Source organism: Macaca thibetana, chromosome 14 (genome assembly GCF_024542745.1).
Source record: "Macaca thibetana thibetana isolate TM-01 chromosome 14, ASM2454274v1, whole genome shotgun sequence".
Lineage (NCBI taxonomy): Eukaryota > Metazoa > Chordata > Mammalia > Primates > Cercopithecidae > Macaca > Macaca thibetana.
The window spans coordinates 54,486,263-54,510,338 of NC_065591.1; the positions used below are offsets into that span (position 1 = coordinate 54,486,263).

General features: G+C 43.3%; 1 long non-coding RNA gene across 1 annotated transcript; it reads right to left on the reverse strand.

Moving 5' to 3' along the window:
- Positions 1-663: 663 nt before the first annotated feature.
- Positions 664-19,649, reverse strand: LOC126935669 (uncharacterized). Its single transcript, XR_007719274.1, has 3 exons — positions 14,701-19,649; positions 13,875-14,033; positions 664-5,991 (listed from the first exon to the last, which is right to left on the reverse strand). It is a non-coding gene; the product is annotated as an uncharacterized LOC126935669 (long non-coding RNA).
- Positions 19,650-24,076: the final 4,427 nt, after the last annotated feature.

Consider the following 24,076-nt stretch of genomic DNA (forward strand, 5'->3'; position numbering starts at 1 on the left):
ATACAACCCACAACACTATTCAATTCCAGGTGGAAACTCCCAGCAGCAAAGATGTATAGCTTAGGAAGTTAGGGAAGATGTAGGCTAGAGATACAGAATTGGGAGTATTAGCAAAAAGTGGCTGTTGAAGTCACTGGGAAATTTAATCTGAGAGAATAAATAGAAGAAGAGATCTATAAGCAGAATCTGGAGAATAGTGACATGTAAGTGAGGGGTAGGTAAATGCGAGGCTAAAAAAGAGGGAGAAGAAAGGCAAAGACAAGGAAGTATCCCAAAGCCAAAGGAGGGGCAAGGTGAGGCATGAGGAGAGAGAAGTAGAGGATGGGGCAGGTTGGACTCTGGGCGGCACAGAGCTTCAGATAAGTGCTGTTCCTAGAAACTAGCAATTGAGACTCCACGTGCTAGGCAGCTCAACTCCGTGCACTGGGAAGCTCTACCTCATGCACTGGGAAGCTCTACCTCATGCACTGGGAAGCTCTACCTCATGCACTGGGAAGCTCTACCCCATGCACCGGGAAGCTCTACCTCATGCACCGGGAAGCTCTACCCCATGCACCAGAAATCTCTACCCCATGCACTGGGAAGCTCTATCCCATGTACGGGGCAGCTCTACCCCATGCACTGGGAAGCTCTACCCCATGTACTAGGCAGCCCTACCCCATGCACTGGGAAGCTCTACCTCATGCACTAGGAAGCTCTACCTCATGTACCAGGCAGCTCTATCCCATGGACCAGGAAGCTCTACCTCATGTACTGGGCAGCTATACCCTATGCACTGGGAAGCTCTACCCCATGTACTAGGCAGCCCTACCCCAGGCACTGGGAAGCTCTAACCCATGCACCAGGCAGTTCAACCCCATGCACTGGGCAGTAGCTCGACTCCAGACCCCTCACTCCCAAATCCCACTAGCCCTCTTCAGTGGGCCCTGCTAGAGTAAGAGAGGCAGCAGTTTCCCCACTGAAGTCATCAGGAATCTTTCAGAAGTGTTTAGAAGTTGAGAAGTGACAAAACTTAAACTCAAAAGACCTTTAACAAAAAATGAGAATATATTGCTGGAGTGGCTCAGAGAACTGAAGGGGAAGATGAAGAAGCAGAGCAGCTTCGGGAACCCCAGAACAGGCTGGTTCCCAGGAAGAAACCTCCCAGATGAACATTCCTTTGGAGGAAGTTAGCTCATTAAGGAGAGCCTGTGGAAAGGAAGGAAGCAGCGCGTTAGGCCAAGGGAGAACTTGAGATGTGAAACTGCATCACTTGGCAGAGGCCCCACCTACCCCAGGGGAGTTCTGAAGCTGGGGTGATGGTGCCAAGTTTTCATCTCCCCATGTTGGTCGGTTGCCCTGAGTTGAGGCAGGGATGCCAGGTCTGTATATCCCACACCATAAAGGAGGGTGTGACCTTAGACAAGGCAGCTCTCCTCAGCTGAGTTACCACAGGAGACAGGCAGCTCAGGGCTTCCTGCCAGCAGCTCCCAGCAGCTTGAAGTAAATAGCCCTTCATCCCGTTACAGACTGAAAGTTTCTGTCCTCCACCACCCCACCCCAAGTCATATGTTGAAGCCCTAACTCCCACCGTGACTCAATTTGGAGATAGAGTCTGTGAGGTAGTAAAGATTAAATAAGGTCATGAGATTGGTGCCCTAATCCAAGAAAGCTGGTGTCCTTATATGGGGCAGAAAAGACATCAGAGCCCTCTCTCTCCACCATGTGAGGACACAGAGAGAAGGCAGTTGTCTGCAACCCAGGAAGAGAGCCCTCACCAGAAACCAACCATGCTGGCACCCTGATCTTAGGCTTTTCAGTCTCCAGAATTGTGAGAAAATAAATGTCTGTTGTTTAAGCCACCCAGTCTATGATATTTTGTTATTATGGCAGCCCTAGCTGACTCATACAATTTCAAAGGACAGTGTCTGCAGCATATTCCAGGGGCCAGCACAGGAGCTGAACCAGGGACCCAGTTACTTAGGACTCTCTCTCTCTCTCACTCACTCACTCCACCTCTGCTCTTTTCCCTAAATTGTGAGAGACAACATGACCATCTACAGCCCCTCCTCTGAAACCATGATCCAAGCAAGAGGACCACTCTCCCTCGGGCTTCAATCTGAAAGATCCCAAGAAGGACTCTAATTTGCCCAGTTTATACCATGTGCACCCTCCTGGGCCAAGCCCGAGTCAGTAGCATGGGGTGCTATGATTGACTTTGCCTTTGATCAAATAGTTTAGATTTGCTATCAACAGGCAAAGGAGCAAGGGGCAGATGCTGAGCAGAAACAGGAAATAGATATGACACCCATTATTTTGCCAATCATTTGCTCAGTCAAATGTCAGTAACTTGGCCGGGAGCAGTGGCTCCCACCTCTAATTCCAGTACTTTGGGAGGCCAAGGTGGGCAGATCGCTTGAGCCCAGGAGTTCAAGACCAGCCTCGGCAACATAGTGAAACCCAGTCCCTATATAAAAAAAAAAAAAATACAAAAATTAGCTGGGCTGGTGGCGTGTACCTCTAGCCCCAGCTACTTGGGAGGCTGAGGTGGGAGGAGCCCTTGAACCTGGGAGTTTGAGGCTACAGTGAGCCATGATCACACCACTGCACTCCAGTCTAGGTGAAAGAGTAAGAACCTGTCTCAAAAAAAAAAAGAAAAAAATTAGTAGCTCACCAATCATGTGACATCAAGCATATCAGTGCCTCTTTGAGCTTTCTCCTCCTCTGTCAAGTGGTGATGACCATGGTCATCGTGAGAATAAATGAGATAATGCATATAATAACCCTGCCTGGCACAGGGTTGGCACATAGTAAATGTCCAATAGAAGATAACATCTATTACTTTTATTATCTGAATACTGCTATAAGAAAATAAAATTTTGCATCTCAAGCTTCTGAGCCAATTTTCAAAGCATGGATGATAAGAAAAATCCAATTATATTTGCCCGAGGTCCAAAAACTCATAAAGTTACCTGGAATATGCATTTTTCAAATAAGGAAACTGAAACCCAGAGAAGTTAATAACTATCCCAAGATCCAAAAGAGAAGAGACAGGGCTGGAATCAACAACCCTGAACTCTAATAGCGTCCCCAGATACTCCCAAACCAGCTGCCACTCCACCCTGCCATTGTCTCCATGGACACCCACAACCAGACTCCAACCCGTCCTAGCCCAGAGATGCAGCCTTGTCTTTTTGTTCCCAGACACCCAAGCTACATGATCAAGCCCAGGGCTGCTCAGTAAGCATTGCTGTGATGGAATTGAAACCCTATAGGATATCTAGAAAGCAAGTGGGATATTTGGAAGTAATAAACTTCTGACTGCTTGTTCATTTGGAACCCAGTAGGGGTAGCACAGATTCTTCTCATCTCTCTTCCTTAAGAATCAATAAAAATGTAGTGATGCATTTAGCAGAGATTAAATAAATGAAATAGCCTTTTATGGGACTGATACTTTGGTTACATTCCCAAAAGTCACTTGGGGTTAATTTGATATATCATTTGGTAATTGAAGTACAAATTTTAAAAACTGAATCTTTGTGTCCTGAGAAGAAAAAGGAGTGCTTGATTGGCCAGGGGATGTGGGAGCAATAAGTAGAAAGTAGCATTTTTAGTTAAGCATTGAAGGATAACTAAGTAGGGTTGGGAATTCCAGGCAGGAAAAAACAGTGTGAGCAAAGATACAGAAGTAAGAAATGGGGAATGTGTTTGGGACTGGCAGGATCCGATGGGAGTTCAGAGGTGTTTTGGTGAGCACTGGAGGCTGACCTGGAGTCAGGGTGAGGCTGACTGCAATGGCCCCTGCACTGCCCATGGGCTAAGCAGAGGCGTGAAGTTGCAGAGGAGGGTGTGCAGACAAAGGCATGCAGACTTCAAAGCAATAGAATTTGGGGACAAATTTGTCTTTTCTGATCCTAACTTAGGAGTGTGGTAGGAAGACAGACCTGAGTTCAAATCCCACTTCTGCCATTTCTGTGATATGAGGTTTTATTCAAGAGGTTCACCCCTGGTGAACAACTATTTTTTCGGGTGCTAGAGACAATAATAATGCTCCCCTTAGAGTATGTAAACCCAATGCCTGTAGGTGCCAGGAAAGTAAGGTAAATAACATTGCCTGGCTATAATATAACAAGCACTAGTGACTGCATTAAATTCTAATCCTAAAAGTAGTCAGACTCAAACATTTAAAAATATTGTGCAGACTAAATGAAATGCACTTGGGCAGCATATAGCCAGCATGTGAATTGTTGCCTATCTCATAAGGTTGTTGCAAGAATTAAGTGAGATAATGAATATAAAGTGCTTTGCACAGTAGAGGAGCCAGACAAAAAGAGTTCATATACTTATGATTCATTTATATGAAGTTCAAGAACAGGCAAAGTAGTCTACGGGGAAAGAAATGAGAAAAGTGTTTACCTGGGAGGAGGAAGGGAGCTTGGCAGTGAGGGGGTATACAGGAACCTTATGGTGTATTGCAAATGTCCTATGTCTGGCTCTGGTTTTGTTTACATGTTTTAAAAATACATAAAAATTCATTGAGATGTACACTTAAGTTTTGTGAGCTTTATTGAAACAAGTTATACTTCAATCAAAAGGGAAATTTTAAAACAAGTCCTTCACAGAGTAATAAGAGCTTAATGAATGGTTGTTGTAGTTATTGTTATCATTACTACTTTTACTACCACTTTCATTATGATTAAGCCGCAAAGTCAGTAAAACAACAAATGAGCAACAAGCAATCATCAAAGACCCGCTAGATGGTGGGTGCTGAGTGTTTATGTCAGATTACATTTCCCAAAAATGACTATATATAGATACTTAGCCCTCCATATCCATAGGTTCCACATATCTTTTCTTGTCATTATTTCCTAAACAATATGGAATAACAACTATTTATATAGCATTTATATTATATTAGATATTATAGGTAATCAGAGATTATTTAAAGTACATGGGAGGATGTGTGTGTTACATGGAAATTCTCAAGAGATCTTATTTTTAACAATGCAGATGTACAAAAAGGACGTATCATCATTTATTGAGGAATTTTCCATGTTTTTACATTGAGAATCAGGGCAGCCAGCTGTGTTACTCTCTGACTGAGACCAAAAGCCTTGGGATCTGGGTAAAACCTGGTGTTAAGTCCTGGAGTCCGAAGGCTGGTGAACCTGGAGTTCTGATGTCCAAGGCAGCAGAAGAAAAACCTGTCACACCTCTCAGAGAGAGACCAATTCACCTTCTGTATTTGTTTTTTCTGGGCCCCCAGATGATTAAATGGTGCTCACCACTATTGAGGGCAGATCTTCCCCACCTAGTCCACCCAGACTCACACACTAACCTCCTCTAGAAACACCATCACAGACATACCCAAAGTAATGCTTCACCAAGTTTGTAGGTATTCCTTATTCCAGTCAAGCTGACACCTCAAATTAAGTCCATAACTCTACCCCTTGCCAACTTGGCACACACACATACCTCTTTTAATCTCCTTAAATAAAGACAATAACAAGGTAATAGTTCCGCCTAACATGACGCAACTATCCTGTGTATGACCAAAAACACAGTAATTCCTCCCCCAGAATTTGGCTTTCAGGATTTCAACATTCTAGATTTTAATCTTTCCGGATTGTGATTTATAGGATTTTAGACTCTGGGGATTTTGATCTTTAGGGATTTTGATCTTTTAATATTTCAACATTCAGATACATGGCACTTGGAATTGTGTCTTTTGGGGTTATAACCAGCACTGCAAGAAGGCTATCCATGAGTACTTAATGGAAAGTAAGAAAGGTGATATTAGAAAATAGAGGAAAGGGAATCTTTATAATATGGTCTATCAGTCTGCTTGAACTGCCATAACAAAATACCATCAACTGGGTGGCTTAAACCACAAAATTCATTTTTCACAGTTCTGGAGGCTGGGAATCCAAGATCAAGGTTCTGACTGATTTGATTCCTTGTGAGGGCTCTCTTCCTGGCTTGCAGATGGCTGTCTTACTGTTGTGTCTTCACCTGGAAGAGGAAGAGCTCTGATGTCTCTTTCTCTTCTTTTTTTCTTTTTTATTTTTTTATTTTTTATTTTTGAGACAGGGTCTTGCTCTGTTGCCTAGGCTGGAGTGCAGTGGCACAATCTTGTCATGTTGCAACCTCCCGAGTAGCTAGGACTACAGGCACACACCACCACACCCAGCTAATTTTTTGTATTTGTAGAGACAGGGTTTTACCATGTTGCCCAAGCTGGTCTTGAACTCTTGAGCTCAAGTGATCTGCCTGCCTCAGCCTCCTAAAGTGCTGGGATTACAGGTGTGAGCCATGGCACCCAGCCCTCTTCCTCTTCTTTAAGGGCCCTGGCCTGATGGAATTAGTGCCCCACCCTTAGTGACCTCATTTAACCTTTATCACTTCCTCACTGACTCTGTCTCCAAATACAGTCACATTAGGGGTTAGGCCTTCACCACATGAATATGTGAGAGGACATAAACGTTCAATCCGTAGTATACAGTGAGGGAAAATTCAGCAATACCATCTTCTACAGTAAAATGGAAAGTAGAAAATGTACCTAATGAATTGGATGATCTAGCAAAGGAGATTTCCAGGCAGAGTGTTGAAGGTACCACCTGGCTTCTGAATGCTTATAATAAAAACGTGAAAAGTGACAAGATGTGTTAAAGAAAGAACCATTGAACATAAAGGGGCCAGGACTTGCTGAGTTTGAAAATAAAAATGTCTTATTGCTAAATTCTCCAGATAGGAAATGATACTGAAATTTTAAAATGTCCTCCAGGCAAAGATCAAATTCAGTGTCCCAGTAGGAAAAATGGTCTAAAGATGAAACTGACAGACTGAATGCAAAGCCCTTTATTAAGACCTCAGAAATATGTAAGGTGGTGCTTCAAACAGAGGAAAAAAGAGGTCCCTCACCCATTAACAATAGGGCTTCTGGCAATCTTAATTGCAGTATCCCATAGCAGCCTTACAGGAAACTCAAGATGCAAAGTAGCCTATCACATTGATACTTGTGGTTGTGACTTTTAACTAATGGAGTGAATGCCAATAGGATTTATAGAGTCTTATTCATAGATTACAAGGTTATTACATTGTGTGAAACATTGTCTGCATGGATTAAAAGGGACAGTGACTGTATACAATGAAAATGGGTCTTTGCAGGAGGTGGAGGTTGCAGTGAGCAGATATCACACCATTGCGCTCCAGCCTGGGCAACAAGAGCAAAACTCCATCTCAAAAAAAAGAAGAAAAGAAAAGAAAAGAAAATAGGTCTTTGGACCTTTAAATCACTATAAGAAAGCAGGCTGAGAAAACTACTTAGCTGCAAACACTGGCTGTTTTTTATGGAAAAGAGAAGATGACTCAGCTTCTGCCTCTGAGCCCGGAGATTGGAGCCAAGAGCCATAGAGAACCATTCTCAGGCAGTAGGACTGAGTTCTAACCAAGAAACTGCCCATGTTCCCAGCAGAATTTCAGAATTGCTGAGGCCCCCTGTGTACCTCCCATTTTCCTTTCTTCTTCCTTTTTACAGGATGATCTATAATGGTTATCCTATGCCTGCCCTACCACTGTATATTACGTAGAGGGAAGATAATAGGTTTCTTTTATCATGGGTCTATAGATCAAGAGGAACTGTGCAGGAGGTACTATATTTTAGAAATTTACCCAAGGAGCCTCATTTGAACCTGGACCCAATTAGATGACAAGACCTGGGAGTTCAAACTGATACTATAATATGATGAGACTTTTGTGGGCCTTGGAAGGGACAAGTGTATGTTCAATGGGAAAGCTATAAATCATCAGGAGTCAGAGGTAGATGGAGGTAGCCAGCCTCCTATGATCCTTGCCTCCTGATATCCTTGCCCTCATGTAATCCCCTCCCACACTGAATCACAGCTAGCCCTGAGTGACCAATACAATACAAAAGAAATGAGGCTGGGTCATAAAAGGCCTTGCAGCTTCTGCCTTGGACCCTCAGAACTCTTACTACAAAGGAAGCCAGCTGCCATGATGTGAAACATCCATGGTGCCCTATGAAGAGTAACCGAGGCCCCCTCCAATGGCCAGCACTAACTCACCTGCCAGTGAGTGATCTACCTTAAGAGTAGATCCTCCTCTCTCAGCCCCAGTCAAGCCTTCAAATGACTGCAGCCCTGACTGACATTGGAGGCAAGCTCATGAGAGACCTTGAGCTAGAACCACCCAGTGATGCTGCTCCAGAATTTCTGTCCCAAACAAACTATGAGAGGGAAAAAATAATTATTGTTATTTAAAGTCATTAAGTTTTGGGGTGATTTGTTACACAGCAGTAGATAACTAAAACAACTCTATAGAACATGCAGAGAACTTGCAATAGAGTGAGAAGAAAATGTATAGACACTGAAGCAGATACAGTTTAGGGCAGCATGAGATTCACTTGACCAACTTGTTAAAGGACAATTTCTCTCTCCTGCTGGGGTGTTGGCAGAAATGAGGAGCCTGGGGGTGGTGAGATTTTGGGAGACAGTTTCAAGAGGTGAGTTGGCACCTTAGAGAGAAGGTTCTCCTTTCAGCATTAAATTCTATCAGGTCCTGGCTTTGTTGTTGCAAAAGAGATCTTTCCATTTACAGAGCTTGTTTTCATTAACTCTGTCACTGTGGGACAGAGGCAGGTCAGGGATTATCTTGCCTATAAAACAGAGGATAAAACTGAGGGTCCCACTGGGTAATTGGCTTGTCTGAGCCCTGGGTACTTTCTTTTTCCATAACAGCCCTCAGCAGCACAGAGCTGCCTTTGGCTGACAAAAGAATCAGAATTCAAAATGCCAAGGCTAGCTGGGCATGGTGGCTCATGCCTGTAATCCAAGCACTGTGGGAGGCTGAGGCGGGTGGATCACAAGGTCAGGAGTTCAAGACCAGCCTGGCCAACATGGTGAAACCCCATCTATACTAAAAATACAAAAAAAAAAAAAAAATTAGCTAGGCATGGTGGCACGTGCCTGTAATCCCAGCTACTCAGGAGGCTGAGGCAGGAGAATTGCTTGAACCCAGGAGGCAGAGGTTGCAGTGAATCAAGATCGCGTCACTGCACTCCGCCTGGGCGACAGGGCAAGACTCCATCTCACAAAAAAAAAAAAAAAAAAAAAAAAAAAAATGCCAAGGCTGGGCCATAAACACACATTAAGAAACAGCAGGGAGGGAAAATGCAGGCCAATTGCTCTGAGACCCTCAACAAGTAATAACATACTTTGACTGTCTTAAAATAATCTTTCATACCTATTAAAATCTCTCCCTCAGGGTGCTAAAGCTGAACTAATATCACACCCAGGATTATGCCTCTCTTTGCCACGTGACCTCAGGCCTTTCTGAGTCTCTGAGCCTGATCAACGTTATGTGGAATTAGACTGTCTGGTCTCTAAGGCTTCATGTGGTTCTGATGTCGTAGGATTCATAAGGAATTTGTGAGCCCTTCAACATGGAAGCTGGGATAATAATACCAGGCAGTTTCCATCTTGAGTCTCCAATCTACAAGATCAATTGCCAAACAGGAAATTGCAGGCAGTAATTTATTCTGAATTCTCTCACCATGGGACTTGTTTATATACATTGCTACATGGACTCTAATAAAACATTAAACAGACAAAGAAGGTTTCTGCCAGCTTGCCCAGCCCCCTGACGTATGCTCCCTTTTCTGCCAACGCCCCCTGGAGAGAGGACCTCCCAGGGACTACAGCTGCGATTCAGAAAAACTGCAGAGAGCCAGGCAGGAGGTCGGTTGCAAAAACAACCAAGCCCATAAAATAAAATGACATGAGAATAAAACATTATTAAAAAAATAAAATGACCAAGCTAGATCAATATCAGAGGACCCTCTGATCAATACTCACCTTTGGTCTGTATGTCTAAAGGAGGAGAGACACAAATTGGAGTCTCTGCCTGCCTAGCCCTGCCCAATTGACTTTGCCCTATTGTATTAGTCTGGGTTCTCCAGAGAAGCAGTATCAATAAAGTAGGTAGATAGATACAGATATATGGATAAATAATAAAGAGATTTACTATCAGGAATTAGCTCACACAAGTGTGGAGGCTGGGAGGTCCAAGATCTGTAGCCAGCAAGATAAAGACCTAGAAGAGCCAATGGTGTAGTTCCAGTCTGAGTGTAAAGGTCTGAGAACCAGAAGAGTCAACGGTATAAATTCCAGTCTGAGTCCAAGTCCAAAGGCAGAAGACTGATATCCCAGCTCAAAGACAGTCAGAGAGAAAGAATTCTTTCTTAGTCTTTTTTTCTCTTTAGGCCTTCAATGGATTGCATGAGGCTCACCAACACTGAGGAGGGCAATCTGCTTTACTCAGTCTTCCAAATCAAATGTTAACCTCATCCAGAAACATCTCACATACAAATAATGTTAAACATTATTTCTGGGCACCATGTGGCCCGGTCAAGTTGACTCATAATATTAGCTATCCCATCCACTCAGGCGCTGGAGGAATAAGAATTTGCCAGAATGACACCCTGGCAAAACAGTAAGATAAAGTGAGGTCTGGAAACTGACCGCTGTTGATCCTGGGGCCTGGTCTATTGGGCTTGTCTCTGGGAGCCCAAGTGAGAACTGAGCTGACACTGTGTTTTATAGTAGCCATTGTCATTTCGTATGAGAGAATAGCGTACCTCCAATCTTTCCCCGTTACATCAATCTGTGCAGTAGCACATAGGATTAGAAATAGCTAGAAACGCAGGAATGAAAACTCCATTAACTTGAAGACTAAATTTTGATCCCCTAAAGCAGGAATGCCTGAGAGTTTGGGGAGAGTGAAGTGTTCACTCTGAACAAGGAAATGACCAGTGTGGGGCTGTACAGGTTGTGGGCCACAAGGGAAGCAGAAATGATTCAACAGAATATGCAGAATCAGGACAAAGTAGATGACAGGGAACTGAATGGTGATTAAAGTTGCTTCTGTCTTGAGGTCAGTGCTACCCCAGGAAGGCAGGGTTGGCAGTCATCACACAGCCCATTCTGAAATGGTGCCTCATATTGTTTATGGCTGATGTTAAATACAATTAACAACTAGGTTAACTATTGAGTAAGTGAAATACGATAAGCTCACTTCTTTTCTAATCTTTTTGGTGTATATACAAACTCCTGAATAAAAGGTGACTTTTAATACTTAAGGAAGACTAGCTAAATTGCAAGGGCATAGTCAGTGTGTACAGTGGCCACCATAATACTCAACAGGGACAGACTCAGGAAGCAGGTCCCCTTTTCGTCCTGCCCCAAGATGGAAGAGAGAGAACTTTTTGCTAATGTGTGGGAACCTCTCTTAACACTTTAAACTCCCTTATCACTTGGTAAGAGGTAGACCCAAGACAAGGTCTCCCATGTCTTGACTCCCAGTCCATTGCTCTCCCTGCTTGGCTGTGAAGAAGCAAAACTCAGAGCCTGGGCTCAGAAACAAACACCAATTTGCTATCAAGTAAAAGTGGGACATCAAATACCAGCAGCCCCATCTCCTGTCTTGGCTTACATTTCTTCTAATTCCTCCTACTCTGGAGCACCTCACACATATGCATGCATGCACACACGCAAACTTCCCACTGCTGGACATCAGCACCCAGTGTGGATGTGATGGAGTGAAGATGGGAGAACAGAGCTACTTGATTGGCCCAGGTTCCAGGAAACTCAGAAGCAGAAGCTGCAGGGGTATGAAGCCTGTGCCTTGGACTGGTTGCAGGATGGTGGAGTAGACACTTCACTCTCTCAGTGATGCAGGCTACTCACCCCTAACACCACTTCCCTCCTGGCCCACAGTGGCTGTTGCAGCCCATAACTAGCCTTTCTTATCACTAACTTGTTCCCTTTCTGAACTCAGTATCTGCCACCCACCCCCTCCCTGCCATTCTCCAACCCTGGAGACTTTGTCTGTGCAAGGACTCACTGGCATCACAGCCTCACCTCTCCCCTGCGAACCATGACTTAGCTCATCCTGAAGACCACAGGGCATGTAGTACCCCTTTCCTGCTCCATCTCTGAAGATACCAACCCAACCAAATCACAGCCTCTTGGTCAGTGGCTATGCATGCCCACATGCCCTAGGCAGGGCAATGACAGACAACAGGACACTCCCTCTGTTCCAATCCTGTACCCAGGGGACTAGGAGGCTACCATCTGAATAGACATCTCCAAAGAAGACATACATATGGCCAATAAGCCCATGAAAAGATGCTCAATATCACTAGCCATTAAGGAAATGCAAATCAAAACCACAATAAGATAACACTTCACACCCACTAAGATGGCTACTATCAAAAAAAAAAAAGAGCAAGTATTATTAAGGATGTGGAGAAATTAGGAATGTAAACTGGTATGGTTACTGTAGAAAAAAAGTTTGCTGGCCTCTCAAAAAGTTAAACATGGAATTACAATATGATCCAGCAATTCCACTCCAAGGTACCCAAAATAATTAAAAGCAAGAACTCAAACAGATACTTACACACCAATGTTCTAACAGTAATATTCACAATAGCCAAGAGGGGAGAGCAGCTTAAGTGTCCACTGACAGATGAACAAGATAAAACGTAGGATAGACATGCAATAGGATACTGTTTAGCCCGAAGAAGAAATGAAATTCTGATACATGCTACAACATGGATGAGCCTTGAAAACATGCTATGTAAAATAAGCCAAACACAAAAGTACAGCTATTATATAATTCCACTTATATGAGGTACCTAGAATAGCCAGATTCATAGAGATAGAAAGTAGAATAGTGGTTGTTAGGTGCTGGGAGGAAAGAGGGTATGGGGAGTTATTGTTTGATGGGTAGAGAGCCATCTGTTTGGGATGATGAAAAATTCTGGAAATGGATTGTGGGGATGGTTGCACAGCATTGTGAAGGTACTCAGTGCCACTGATTTATACACTTTAAAATGATTAAAATGGTAAATTTTATGGTATACACATTTTACCACAACAGAAAAAAACTGAAATAAAAAAATTAGTTGATGTACTTCACCATTTCAATGGAATATAGGAGAAAACATAGGTTGACTTCCTTTTGCCACGCCCTGCATGAAAGGTTTTAAGGAGGACAAACACTGGAGGCCCATTCTGCCCCCAGGAATTCCCAGGGCAGGACAAAGTCTCCAGGAGAAAATCATGGCCAAGTTATTGCCCTCATCTAGGTGGAGACCAGGTCCACAGACAGGACAGGCCAAGCTGCTTTTAGGATGGGATAGGGGTAAGAGAAGCAACAGAGCTCACTATATCTTTAAATGCACTTTTAAATAAACTTTCTGTAAGTTTCTCTGTGATAGGTATTGGACTCCAAATTTCCAGTGCACTGTTAAAGCTGAAGAAGCAAATAAGCTTCCCTTGCTTGCCAGGGCAAGGCAGTGGTGCGTGCAGGAGGAGCTCAAGTTTCGGCATCAGATGGACCAGAGTTCAAGTCCTAATGCTTACTGAGTACATGACCTTGGACAAGTAATTTAACCTTTAAGAGACTCAGATTCTCCACTATAAGATAGAGACAGTAATACTTATCTCCCAGGATTGATGCAAAGCTAATAACTGAACACCTATTACATGCCGGATATAGTTCTCTCAAGGACCCTACAAAGTAAATACTATTAGTCCTCATTTATTGATGAAGAAACTAAGGCACGGAGAAGCAAATTAACTTCATTATTCATTCATCACACTTTTTTTTTCAGGGTCAGGGTCTCTCTGTCACCCAGGCTGGAGCTCTGTGGCACAATCATGGCTCACTGCAGTCTCAAACTCCTGGCCTCAAGCAATCCCCCTACCCCACCCTCCCAAGTCCTCACATATATTTTGAATGTCTTCCACAATTCTAGGCCCTAGGGAAATAGCAGTGAACCAGACAGACAAAAACTGTCCTTACGCAGCACCTACCTGAGCAAAGAAGACAGGCAATGGGCCAGGTGATTTCAGTGTGTTTCCTGGGTGCAAGGACCAGGACACGCAGAGGGCTTTGGGGACAGCAAACAAGGTCAGGCCTAATCTGGATCATCAGGAAGAGCATCCCAGAGGCAGTAATAATAAAGCTGAGACCTGAAGACCAAGAGGAATGGGAGGACAGTGAAGAGAAGAAGCGGGAACAGGAGAAAGGGAACCAGCAGTTTCTGGGCTAGTAGGCAGGTACAGAGGGAATGAGGAGAACTAGGTACAGCTGTGAGGGGCATATAGCAGACACAGATGAAGTTATCTCTGCCCTCTGTCAAATTACAGCACAAACAAAGAACACTGGGTTGCAGTTCAAAGACATAGTATCCAGTCCCAGCTCTGGCGCTCCTTGAGCAAGTCACACCCCCAATCTGAATCTCGGTCTCCCAACTGCCTGTTGTCACCCACACTGTAACAGACGGTGTGCCATTACTTCTAATTGATATTTACCTCTCTCCATCACTTGGAAACCCATTTCAGCCCCAATTGTTCTCTGTGCCTCTAAAAAATACAAAAAAAAAAAAAAAATTTTAATCACTAGGCTCCTAACTGAACAATAACTATCATGGCATTACAAGGCCAACCAGGCCCCTTACCCTAGCCCATTATCTCTCTCCTGTTTTCAACTTAGGGAAAATAAAAGAATCAATGCAACAAAGTCATTTATTCTCCACTTTATAGGCTGCAGAGCAAATGGTTTTCAAGGTTTTGTAACAGACAGTGTGGGTGACAAAAGGAGTTGGGAGACAGATTCAGAGTGGGGATGATAACATACCTGTTGTCACCCACACTGTCATCCCAACTGTGAAGAAGCACATTGGAATGTTTGACCTCTGAAGACTGGTCCTACCTCATTAATTCATTCAGCCAACATTTATCAAGAGCCTTTTATGTCCCAGCCCTTTTCCAAAAGGTAGGAATCTAACAGTGAACAAAACAGACAACAACTCTTACCCTAACAGAGCTTACATTCTCGAGGAGGGAAGACACGCAATAAATAAAATAAATATGTAATAAATAAACAAATAATATAATTTTTTCAGAAAGGTCTAGGTGCTATAGAAAAAAGAAAAAAGTAGAACAGGGCAGCCTAGACACAGGCTTGGAGTATGGTCCTCACACAGGCCACATACCCAGGGATCTCCTGCCCCACCCCATCCCTCTACAGCAGCAGTCCCCAACCTTTTTGGCACCAGGGACTGTTTTCATGGAAGACAATTTTTCCACAGATGGGAGGGGGGTGGGGGATGGTTTTGGGATGAAACTATTCTACCTCAGATCATCAGGCATTAGTTAGATTCTCATAAGGAGCACGCAACCTAGATCCCTCACATGCGCCTTTCACAACAGGGTTCGTGCTCCTGAGAATCTCATGCTGCAGCTGATCTAACAAGAGGCAGAGCTCAGGTGGTAATGCTCACTCACCTGCTGCTCACCTCCTGCGGTGCAGCCGGTTCCTAACAGGCCACCAACTAGCAGCCAGGGGTTGGAGACTCCTTGTCTACAGGGCTCACTCTCTCCCTGTACTCAGCTTTTCTCCTCATTGCTGGGCATAAAGGAGTCAGGAAGGAAGGCACTGGGTTTCAGGTTGTAGAGGAATTTTTTTCTAGCCAATGCCATTACTGCTAATTGATGTTTATCTCTCTCCATCACTTACAAACCCATTTCAGCCCCAATTGCTCTTTCTGCCTCTGAAAAGTTAAAAAAAAAAAAAAATCACTAGGCTCCTAACTAAACAATAATTATCTTGGCATTGCAAGGCCAGCCAGGCCCCTTATCCTAGCCCATTACCACTCTCTTGTTTTCAACTTAGGAAAAATATATGAATCAATGCCACTTTATAGGCTGCACAGCAAATAGTTTGTCAACATCTTTTAAAAACCACTTTCTTCCCTCACATTGTACTCAGGAAGTTGCTTTGTCTTTCCCTCAGCTATTGATTTTTGCATCTTGTTAGGGTTGTTCTCTGCTCCTAAGAAATTAATAACAAATTAGTCAAAGTCCATGAGCTGCAGCTCGGCCTGCTGGGCTTACCTGGACAGCCAGCCTGGGCTCTGCTTCCCTTCTACTTCATTCCTGGAGGATAAGAATATCTCCAAGGACGGAGACTTGGCATTCTTGGTCTTACTCTGTATTGCCAAGGAGAACTGGAACTGCCCTGGGCTTGATCTTGGAGTCCTGAGGATTGAGTGTAGACTTTTGGGGAGAATGGGGGAAGCCACAGGGAATAGTTGAAAAGATGTGGTTTTGGAGACAGACCTCAGTTTGAATCCAAACCTAACTACTCGCTGACTGTGTGGCTTTGGGCAGGTGCCCTAGTTTTGGGGGCTATGGGGGCCCCAAGGGTGTCACAGCTGTGAGCACCAGGCTGCAAGTCATGCTGGGTCTCAGTAACAGGAAGGGGCTGAGGAGGGTTGATGGAGGAAGCTGAGAAAGTGCAGGTCTGGAGTTGGACCTATAGTCTGCCTGGAGAACAGATTCTTGAATGGGAAAATCTAGAATCCAGATCTCAGTGTCCAGATGGGGTCACTGAATATTCAGGTTCAAGCATCAGTGTCTAAATTCCACCTAGGCCCTTGCGTTCAAGAAGGAGGCTAACTGGGACACTGTACCCTATGTGAAACAAGAAACAGAGCATGGTGGTCAGGAACATGAACCAGGAAACAGACTCCCTGGGTCCAAATCCTTACTTTGCCACTTACCAGCTGGCAAAGTGTTTAACCTTTTGTGACTCAGTTTTCTCATCTGTAAAATGAGGCAAGTCGTTGTACCCATGATAGTCAAGGATTTATTGTTAAGATTAACGACTTAATATACATAAAGGGCTTAGAAAAGTGTTTGGCAGCTAGGACATGCTACACAGGGAGAGTTTTAAAAACAAAATTAAAACAAGTTCTCCTATTACAGAATTACTATTACTATTATTATAACTTTAGAGATGAGGGTCTCATCGTGTTGCCCAGGCTGGAGTGGCTCAAGCAATCCTCCCACTTCAGCCTCCTGAGTAGCTGGGACTATAGGCACATGCCACCATTCCCACTTCCTTTCACAGAAAACTTAATTGCCTTTTCCTTTCCTATTCACTTGTATGAGTAAAAATTATACATGGCTTTACAAACCCAGGCCTCATCTTTAATGCTTCTGTCTCTGCACCCCACCAACCCAATCAACCACCCAGTTTTCCTGCCCCTTCCACCACTGCCCATCTGTGCCTCCATTGTGCCTTTCCTGGACGAGGCTTCGGCTTACCTCCTAAATGCCTTCTGGTCTCCCTAGCTCTAGATTCACCTTATCTAATCCATTCATCACACTTCCAGCAAAGCAGTCGTTATAAATCACAATCTGATCCCATTGTCTATTTTAAACCATTCCATTGGGCTTCTCCTATTGTCTACAGGAGTCATTAAAACTCCTTGGTACACAAGGTCCTACAGTGTCCCCTACAAATTCCTGCAGCTTTATTTACTATCTCCTGCCCCCACTCTTGACACTCCAGGAACACTAACTTTCCTGTTGTCACCCATATCATACACACAGGTGCACACACACACAGACCACTCCTTCTCTCTCTCTCTCTCTCTCTCACACACACACACACACACACACTCCATGCTTCATTTGTTCATTTGCCTGAAATATCCTCCCAGTTTCTCCCATCTCCCTCCACCTGCCCCTCATCTCAACACTATCACTACCCCCATCATTGCTTGCCAGCTCCTGGACCCAGCTAGCACCTAAGACCCAGGTATCACTTCTTCCTGGAATCCTTCCCTGAAGCCACCCATTGGATTAGACATTTGTGTCCATTAGGATAATCTTAGATAACACGTTCGTAAATTTCAGTGGTTGGATGCAATAGAGGTTTGTCATTCCAGCATAGTCTAAAGTAGGCATCCCTGTTTGGCAAGCAGCTTTCCTTCATGCAGAAATTAGAGATGCATCTTTTGGCTCCATAACCCCTAGGGTCTCAGAGTTGTCTACATCCAGCTGATGAAAGGGGTAAGAGGGACTGGAAGAGGCACACCCACTTCTTAAGATTTCTGGCCAGAGTGGTAACCTCACTCCCACCCACATCCCATTGGTGGGAACGAGTCATAAGGTCATGCCTGGCTGCAAGGAGGCCTGGGAAGTGTAGTCCAGGAGCTTTTCAGCTCCACCCTGTTGTCAAGGGTGCATCCCATTTGGTGGGCTGTTGGTTCTTGCAGTCACAGGGCCTCTTCTTGTCTCTATGTCCACCTCAGAGTTTTTACAATGTGTGGCTATAATGTTTTCATGCCCATCTCTCCCACCAGATTGTGAGCTCCTTGAGGGCAAAGGCCTCGCTCTTTTCATCTCTGTCATGTCTGGCACTGGTGCTTGGGACTGTTGGATGAATGGATCACCTGAGTAAGGACCAGCTCAGCACCTAGGTGGGTCTGATCCTGCAGGCAGATGGTCCTCCCTGCAAGCAACTGAGCCAGACTGGGGAAAGCAGGGATGCCAGGACAGGTCATGAAGGCCGATCTACCCAGAAAAACACAGAAGACAGGGAGAATGATTTGGCTCCTGTGAAAGGCTTGCATCTCCATCTCCATGGGATTCTCAGGCCAAGAAGGGCTCAAACCCTGAGAGCTCTGAAACACATATTCTTCATAGCTAACACTTACATGTAGCCCATGCCATATGTCAAGCGCTATGCACCAAGCCTCAAAACAACCCCATTTTGCAGATGAGGAAATCAAGACTTGGAAAGGTTAAATGAACATGATACTGCCTCTATCCAAGGGCTTTTTTTCTTTTTCTTTTTCTTTTTTTAATTTTATTTATTATTATTATACTTTAAGTTGTAGGGTACATGTGCATAACGTGCAGGTTTGTTACATATGTATACTTGTGCCATGTTGGTGTGCTGCACCCATCAACTCGTCATTTACATCAGGTATAACTCCCAATGCAATCCCTCCCCCCTCCCCCCTCCCCATGATAGGCCCCGGTGTGTGATGTTCCCCTTCCTGAGTCCAAGTGATCTCATTGTTCAGTTCCCACCTATGAGTGAGAACATGCGGTATTTGGTTTTCTGTTCTTGTGATAGTTTGCTAAGAATGATGGTTTCCAGCTGCATCCATGTCCCTACAAAGGACACAAACTCATCCTTTTTTATGGCTGCATAGTATTCCATGGTGTATATGTGCCACATTTTCTTAATCCAGTCTGTCACTGATGGACATTTGGGTTGATTCCAAGTCTTTGCTATTGTGAATAGTGCCGCAATAAACATACGTGTGCATGTGTCTTTATAGCAGCATGATTTATAATCCTTTGGGTATATACCCAGTAATGGGATGGCTGGGTCATATGGTACATCTAGTTCTAGATCCTTGAGGAATTGCCATACTGTTTTCCATAATGGTTGAACTAGTTTACAATCCCACCAACAGTGTAAAAGTGTTCCTATTTCTCCACATCCTCTCCAGCACCTGTTGTTTCCTGACTTTTTAATGATCGCCATTCTAACTGGTGTGAGATGGTATCTCATTGTGGTTTTGATTTGCATTTCTCTGATGGCCAGTGATGATGAGCATTTTTTCATGTGTCTGTTGGCTGTATGAATGTCTTCTTTTGAGAAATGTCTGTTCATATCCTTTGCCCACTTTTTGATGGGGTTGTTTGTTTTTTTCTTGTAAATTTGTTTGAGTTCTTTGTAGGTTCTGGATATTAGCCCTTTGTCAGATGAGTAGATTGCAAAAATTTTCTCCCATTCTGTAGGTTGCCTGTTCACTCTGATGGTAGTTTCTTTTGCTGTGCAGAAGCTCTTTAGTTTAATGAGATCCCATTTGTCAATTTTGGCTTTTGCTGCCGTTGCTTTTGGTGTTTTAGACATGAAGTCTTTGCCCATGCCTATGTCCTGAATGGTACTACCTAGGTTTTCCTCTAGGATTTTTATGGTATTAGGTCTAACATTTAAGTCTCTAATCCATCTTGAATTAATTTGCGTATAAGGAGTAAGGAAAGGGTCCAGTTTCAGCTTTCTACTTATGGCTAGCCAATTTTCCCAGCACCATTTATTAAATAGGGAATCCTTTCCCCATTTCTTGTTTCTCTCAGGTTTGTCAAAGATCAGATGGCTGTAGATGTGTGGTATTATTTCTGAGGACTCTGTTCTGTTCCATTGGTCTATATCTCTGTTTTGGTACCAGTACCATGCTGTTTTGGTTACTGTAGCCTTGTAGTATAGTTTGAAGTCAGGTAGCGTGATGCCTCCGGCTTTGTTCTTTTGACTTAGGATTGTCTTGGAGATGCGGGCTCTTTTTTGGTTCCATATGAACTTTAAAGCAGTTTTTTCCAATTCTGTGAAGAAACTCATTGGTAGCTTGATGGGGATGGCATTGAATCTATAAATTACCTTGGGCAGTACGGCCATTTTCACGATATTGATTCTTCCTATCCATGAGCATGGTATGTTCTTCCATTTGTTTGTGTCCTCTTTTATTTCACTGAGCAGTGGTTTGTAGTTCTCCTTGAAGAGGTCCTTTACATCCCTTGTAAGTTGGATTCCTAGGTATTTTATTCTCTTTGAAGCAATTGTGAATGGAAGTTCATTCCTGATTTGGCTCTCTGTTTGTCTGTTACTGGTGTATAAGAATGCTTGTGATTTTTGCACATTCATTTTGTATCCTGAGACTTTGCTGAAGTTGCTTATCAGCTTAAGGAGATTTTGGGCTGAGACAATGGGGTTTTCTAAATATACAATCATGTCATCTGCAAACAGGGACAATTTGACTTCTTCTTTTCCTAACTGAATACCCTTGATTTCTTTCTCTTGCCTAATTGCCCTAGCCAGAACTTCCAACACTATGTTGAATAGGAGTGGTGAGAGAGGGCATCCCTGTCTTGTGCCAGTTTTCAAAGGGAATTTTTCCAGTTTTTGCCCATTCAGTATGATATTGGCTGTGGGTTTGTCATAAATAGCTCTTATTATTTTGAGGTACGTTCCATCAATACCGAATTTATTGAGCGTTTTTAGCATGAAGGGCTGTTGAATTTTGTCAAAAGCCTTTTCTGCATCTATTGATATAATCATGTGGTTCTTGTCTTTGGTTCTGTTTATATGCTGGATTATGTTTATTGATTTGCGAATGTTGAACCAGCCTTGCATCCCAGGGATGAAGCCCACTTGATCATGGTGGATAAGCTTTTTGATGTGTTGCTGAATCCGGTTTGCCAGTATTTTATTGAGGATTTTTGCATTGATGTTCATCAGGGATATTGGTCTGAAATTCTCTTTTTTTGTTGTGTCTCTGCCAGGCTTTGGTATCAGGATGATGTTGGCCTCATAAAATGAGTTAGGGAGGATTCCCTCTTTTTCTATTGATTGGAATAGTTTCAGAAGGAATGGTACCAACTCCTCCTTGTACCTCTGGTAGAATTCAGCTGTGAATCCATCTGGTCCTGGACTTTTTTTGGTTGGTAGGCTATTAATTATTGCCTCAATTTCAGAGCCTGCTATTGGTCTATTCAGGGATTCAACTTCTTCCTGGTTTAGTCTTGGAAGAGTGTAAGTGTCCAGGAAATTATCCATTTCTTCTAGATTTTCCAGTTTATTTGCGTAGAGGTGTTTATAGTATTCTCTGATGGTAGTTTGTATTTCTGTGGGGTCGGTGGTGATATCCCCTTTATCATTTTTAATTGCATCGATTTGATTCTTCTCTCTTTTCTTCTTTATTAGTCTTGCTAGTGGTCTGTCAATTTTGTTGATCTTTTCAAAAAACCGACTCCTGGATTCATTGATTTTTTGGAGAGTTTTTTGTGTCTCTATCTCCTTCAGTTCTGCTCTGATCTTAGTTATTTCTTGTCTTCTGCTAGCTTTCGAATGTGTTTGCTCTTGCTTCTCTAGTTCTTTTAATTGTGATGTTAGAGTGTCAATTTTAGATCTTTCCTGCTTTCTCTTGTGGGCATTTAGTGCTATAAATTTCCCTCTACACACTGCTTTAAATGTGTCCCAGAGATTCTGGTATGTTGTATCTTTGTTCTCATTGGTTTCAAAGAACATCTTTATTTCTGCCTTCATTTCGTTATGTACCCAGTAGTCATTCAGGAGCAGGTTGTGCAGTTTCCATGTAGTTGAGCGGTTTTGATTGAGTTTCTTAGTCCTGAGTTCTAGTTTGATTGCACTGTGGTCTGAGAGACAGTTTGTTATAATTTCTGTTCTTGTACATTTGCTGAGGAGTGCTTTACTTCCAATTACGTGGTCGATTTTGGAGTAAGTACGATGTGGTGCTGAGAAGAATGTATATTCTGTTGATTTGGGGTGGAGAGTTCTATAGATGTCTATTAGGTCTGCTTGCTGCAGAGATGAGTTCAATTCCTGGATATCCTTGTTAACTTTCTGTCTCGTTGATCTGTCTAATGTTGACAGTGGAATGTTGAAGTCTCCCATTATTATTGTATGGGAGTCTAAGTCTCTTTGTAAGTCTCTAAGGACTTGCTTTATGAATCTGGGCGCTCCTGTATTGGGTGCATATATATTTAGGATAGTTAGCTCTTCCTGTTGAATTGATCCCTTTACCATTATGTAACGGCCTTCTTTGTCTCTTTTGATCTTTGATGGTTTAAAGTCTGTTTTATCAGAGACTAGTATTGCAACCCCCGCTTTTTTTTGTTCTCCATTGGCTTGGTAAATCTTCCTCCATCCCTTTATTTTGAGCCTATGTATGTCTCTGCATGTGAGATGGGTCTCCTGAATACAGCAGACTGATGGGTCTTGACTCTTTATCCAGTTTGCCAGTCTGTGTCTTTTAATTGGAGCATTTAGTCCATTTACATTTAAGGTTAAGATTGTTATGTGTGAACTTGATCCTGCCATTATGATATTAACTGGTCATTTTGCTCGTTAGTTGATGCAGTTTCTTCCTAGCCTCGATGGTCTTTACATTTTGGCATGTTTTTGCAATGGCTGGTACCGGTTGTTCCTTTCCATGTTGAGTGCTTCCTTCAGGGTCTCTTGTAAGGCAGGCCTAGTGGTGACAAAATCTCTAAGCATTTGCTTATCTGTAAAGGATTTTATTTCTCCTTCACTTATGAAACTTAGTTTGGCTAGATATGAAATTCTGGGTTTAAAATTCTTTTCTTTAAGAATGTTGAATATTGGCCCCCACTCTCTTCTGGCTTGTAGAGTTTCTGCCAAGAGATCTGGTGTTAATCTGATGGGCTTCCCTTTGTGGATAACCCGACCTTTCTCTCTGGCTGCCCTTAAGATTCTTTCCTTCATTTCAACTTTGGTGAATCCGGCAATTATGTGTCTTGGAGTTGCTCTTCTCGAGGAGTATCTTTGTGGCGTTCTCTGTATTTCCTGGATTTGAATGTTGGCCTGCCCTACTAGGTTGAGGAAGTTCTCCTGGATGATATCCTGAAGAGTGTTTTCCAACTTGGTTCCATTTTCCCCCTCACTTTCAGGCACCCCAATCAGACATAGATTTGGTCTTTTTACATAATCCCATACTTCTTGCAGGCTTTGTTCATTTCTTTTTCTTCTTTTTTCTTTTGGTTTCCCTTCTCGCTTCATTTCATTCATTTGATTCTCACTCGCTGATACTCTTTCTTCCAGTTGATCGAGTCGGTTACTGAAGCTTGTGCATTTGTCACGTATTTCTCGTGTCATGGTTTTCATCTCTTTCATTTCGTTTATGACCTTCTCTGCATTAATTACTCTAGCTATCAATTCTTCCACTTTTTTTTCAAGATTTTTAGTTTCTTTGCGCTGGGTACGTAATTCCTCCTTTAGTTCTGAGAAGTTTGATGGACTGAAGCCTTCTTCTCTCATCTCGTCAAAGTCATTCTCCGTCCAGCTTTGATCCATCGCTGGCGATGAGCTGCGCTCCTTTGCCCGGGGAGATGTGCTCTTAGTTTTTGAATTTCCAGCTTTTCTGCCCTGCTTTTTCCCCATCTTTGTGGTTTTATCTGCCTCTGGTCTTTCATGATGGTGACGTACTGATGGGGTTTTGGTGTAGGTGTCCTTCCTGTTTGATAGTTTTCCTTCTAACAGTCAGGACCCTCAGCTGTAGGTCTGTTGGAGATTGCTTGAGGTCCACTCCAGACCCTGTTTGCCTGGGTATCAGCAGCAGAGGCTGCAGAAGATAGAATATTGCTGAACAGCGAGTGTACCTGTTTGATTC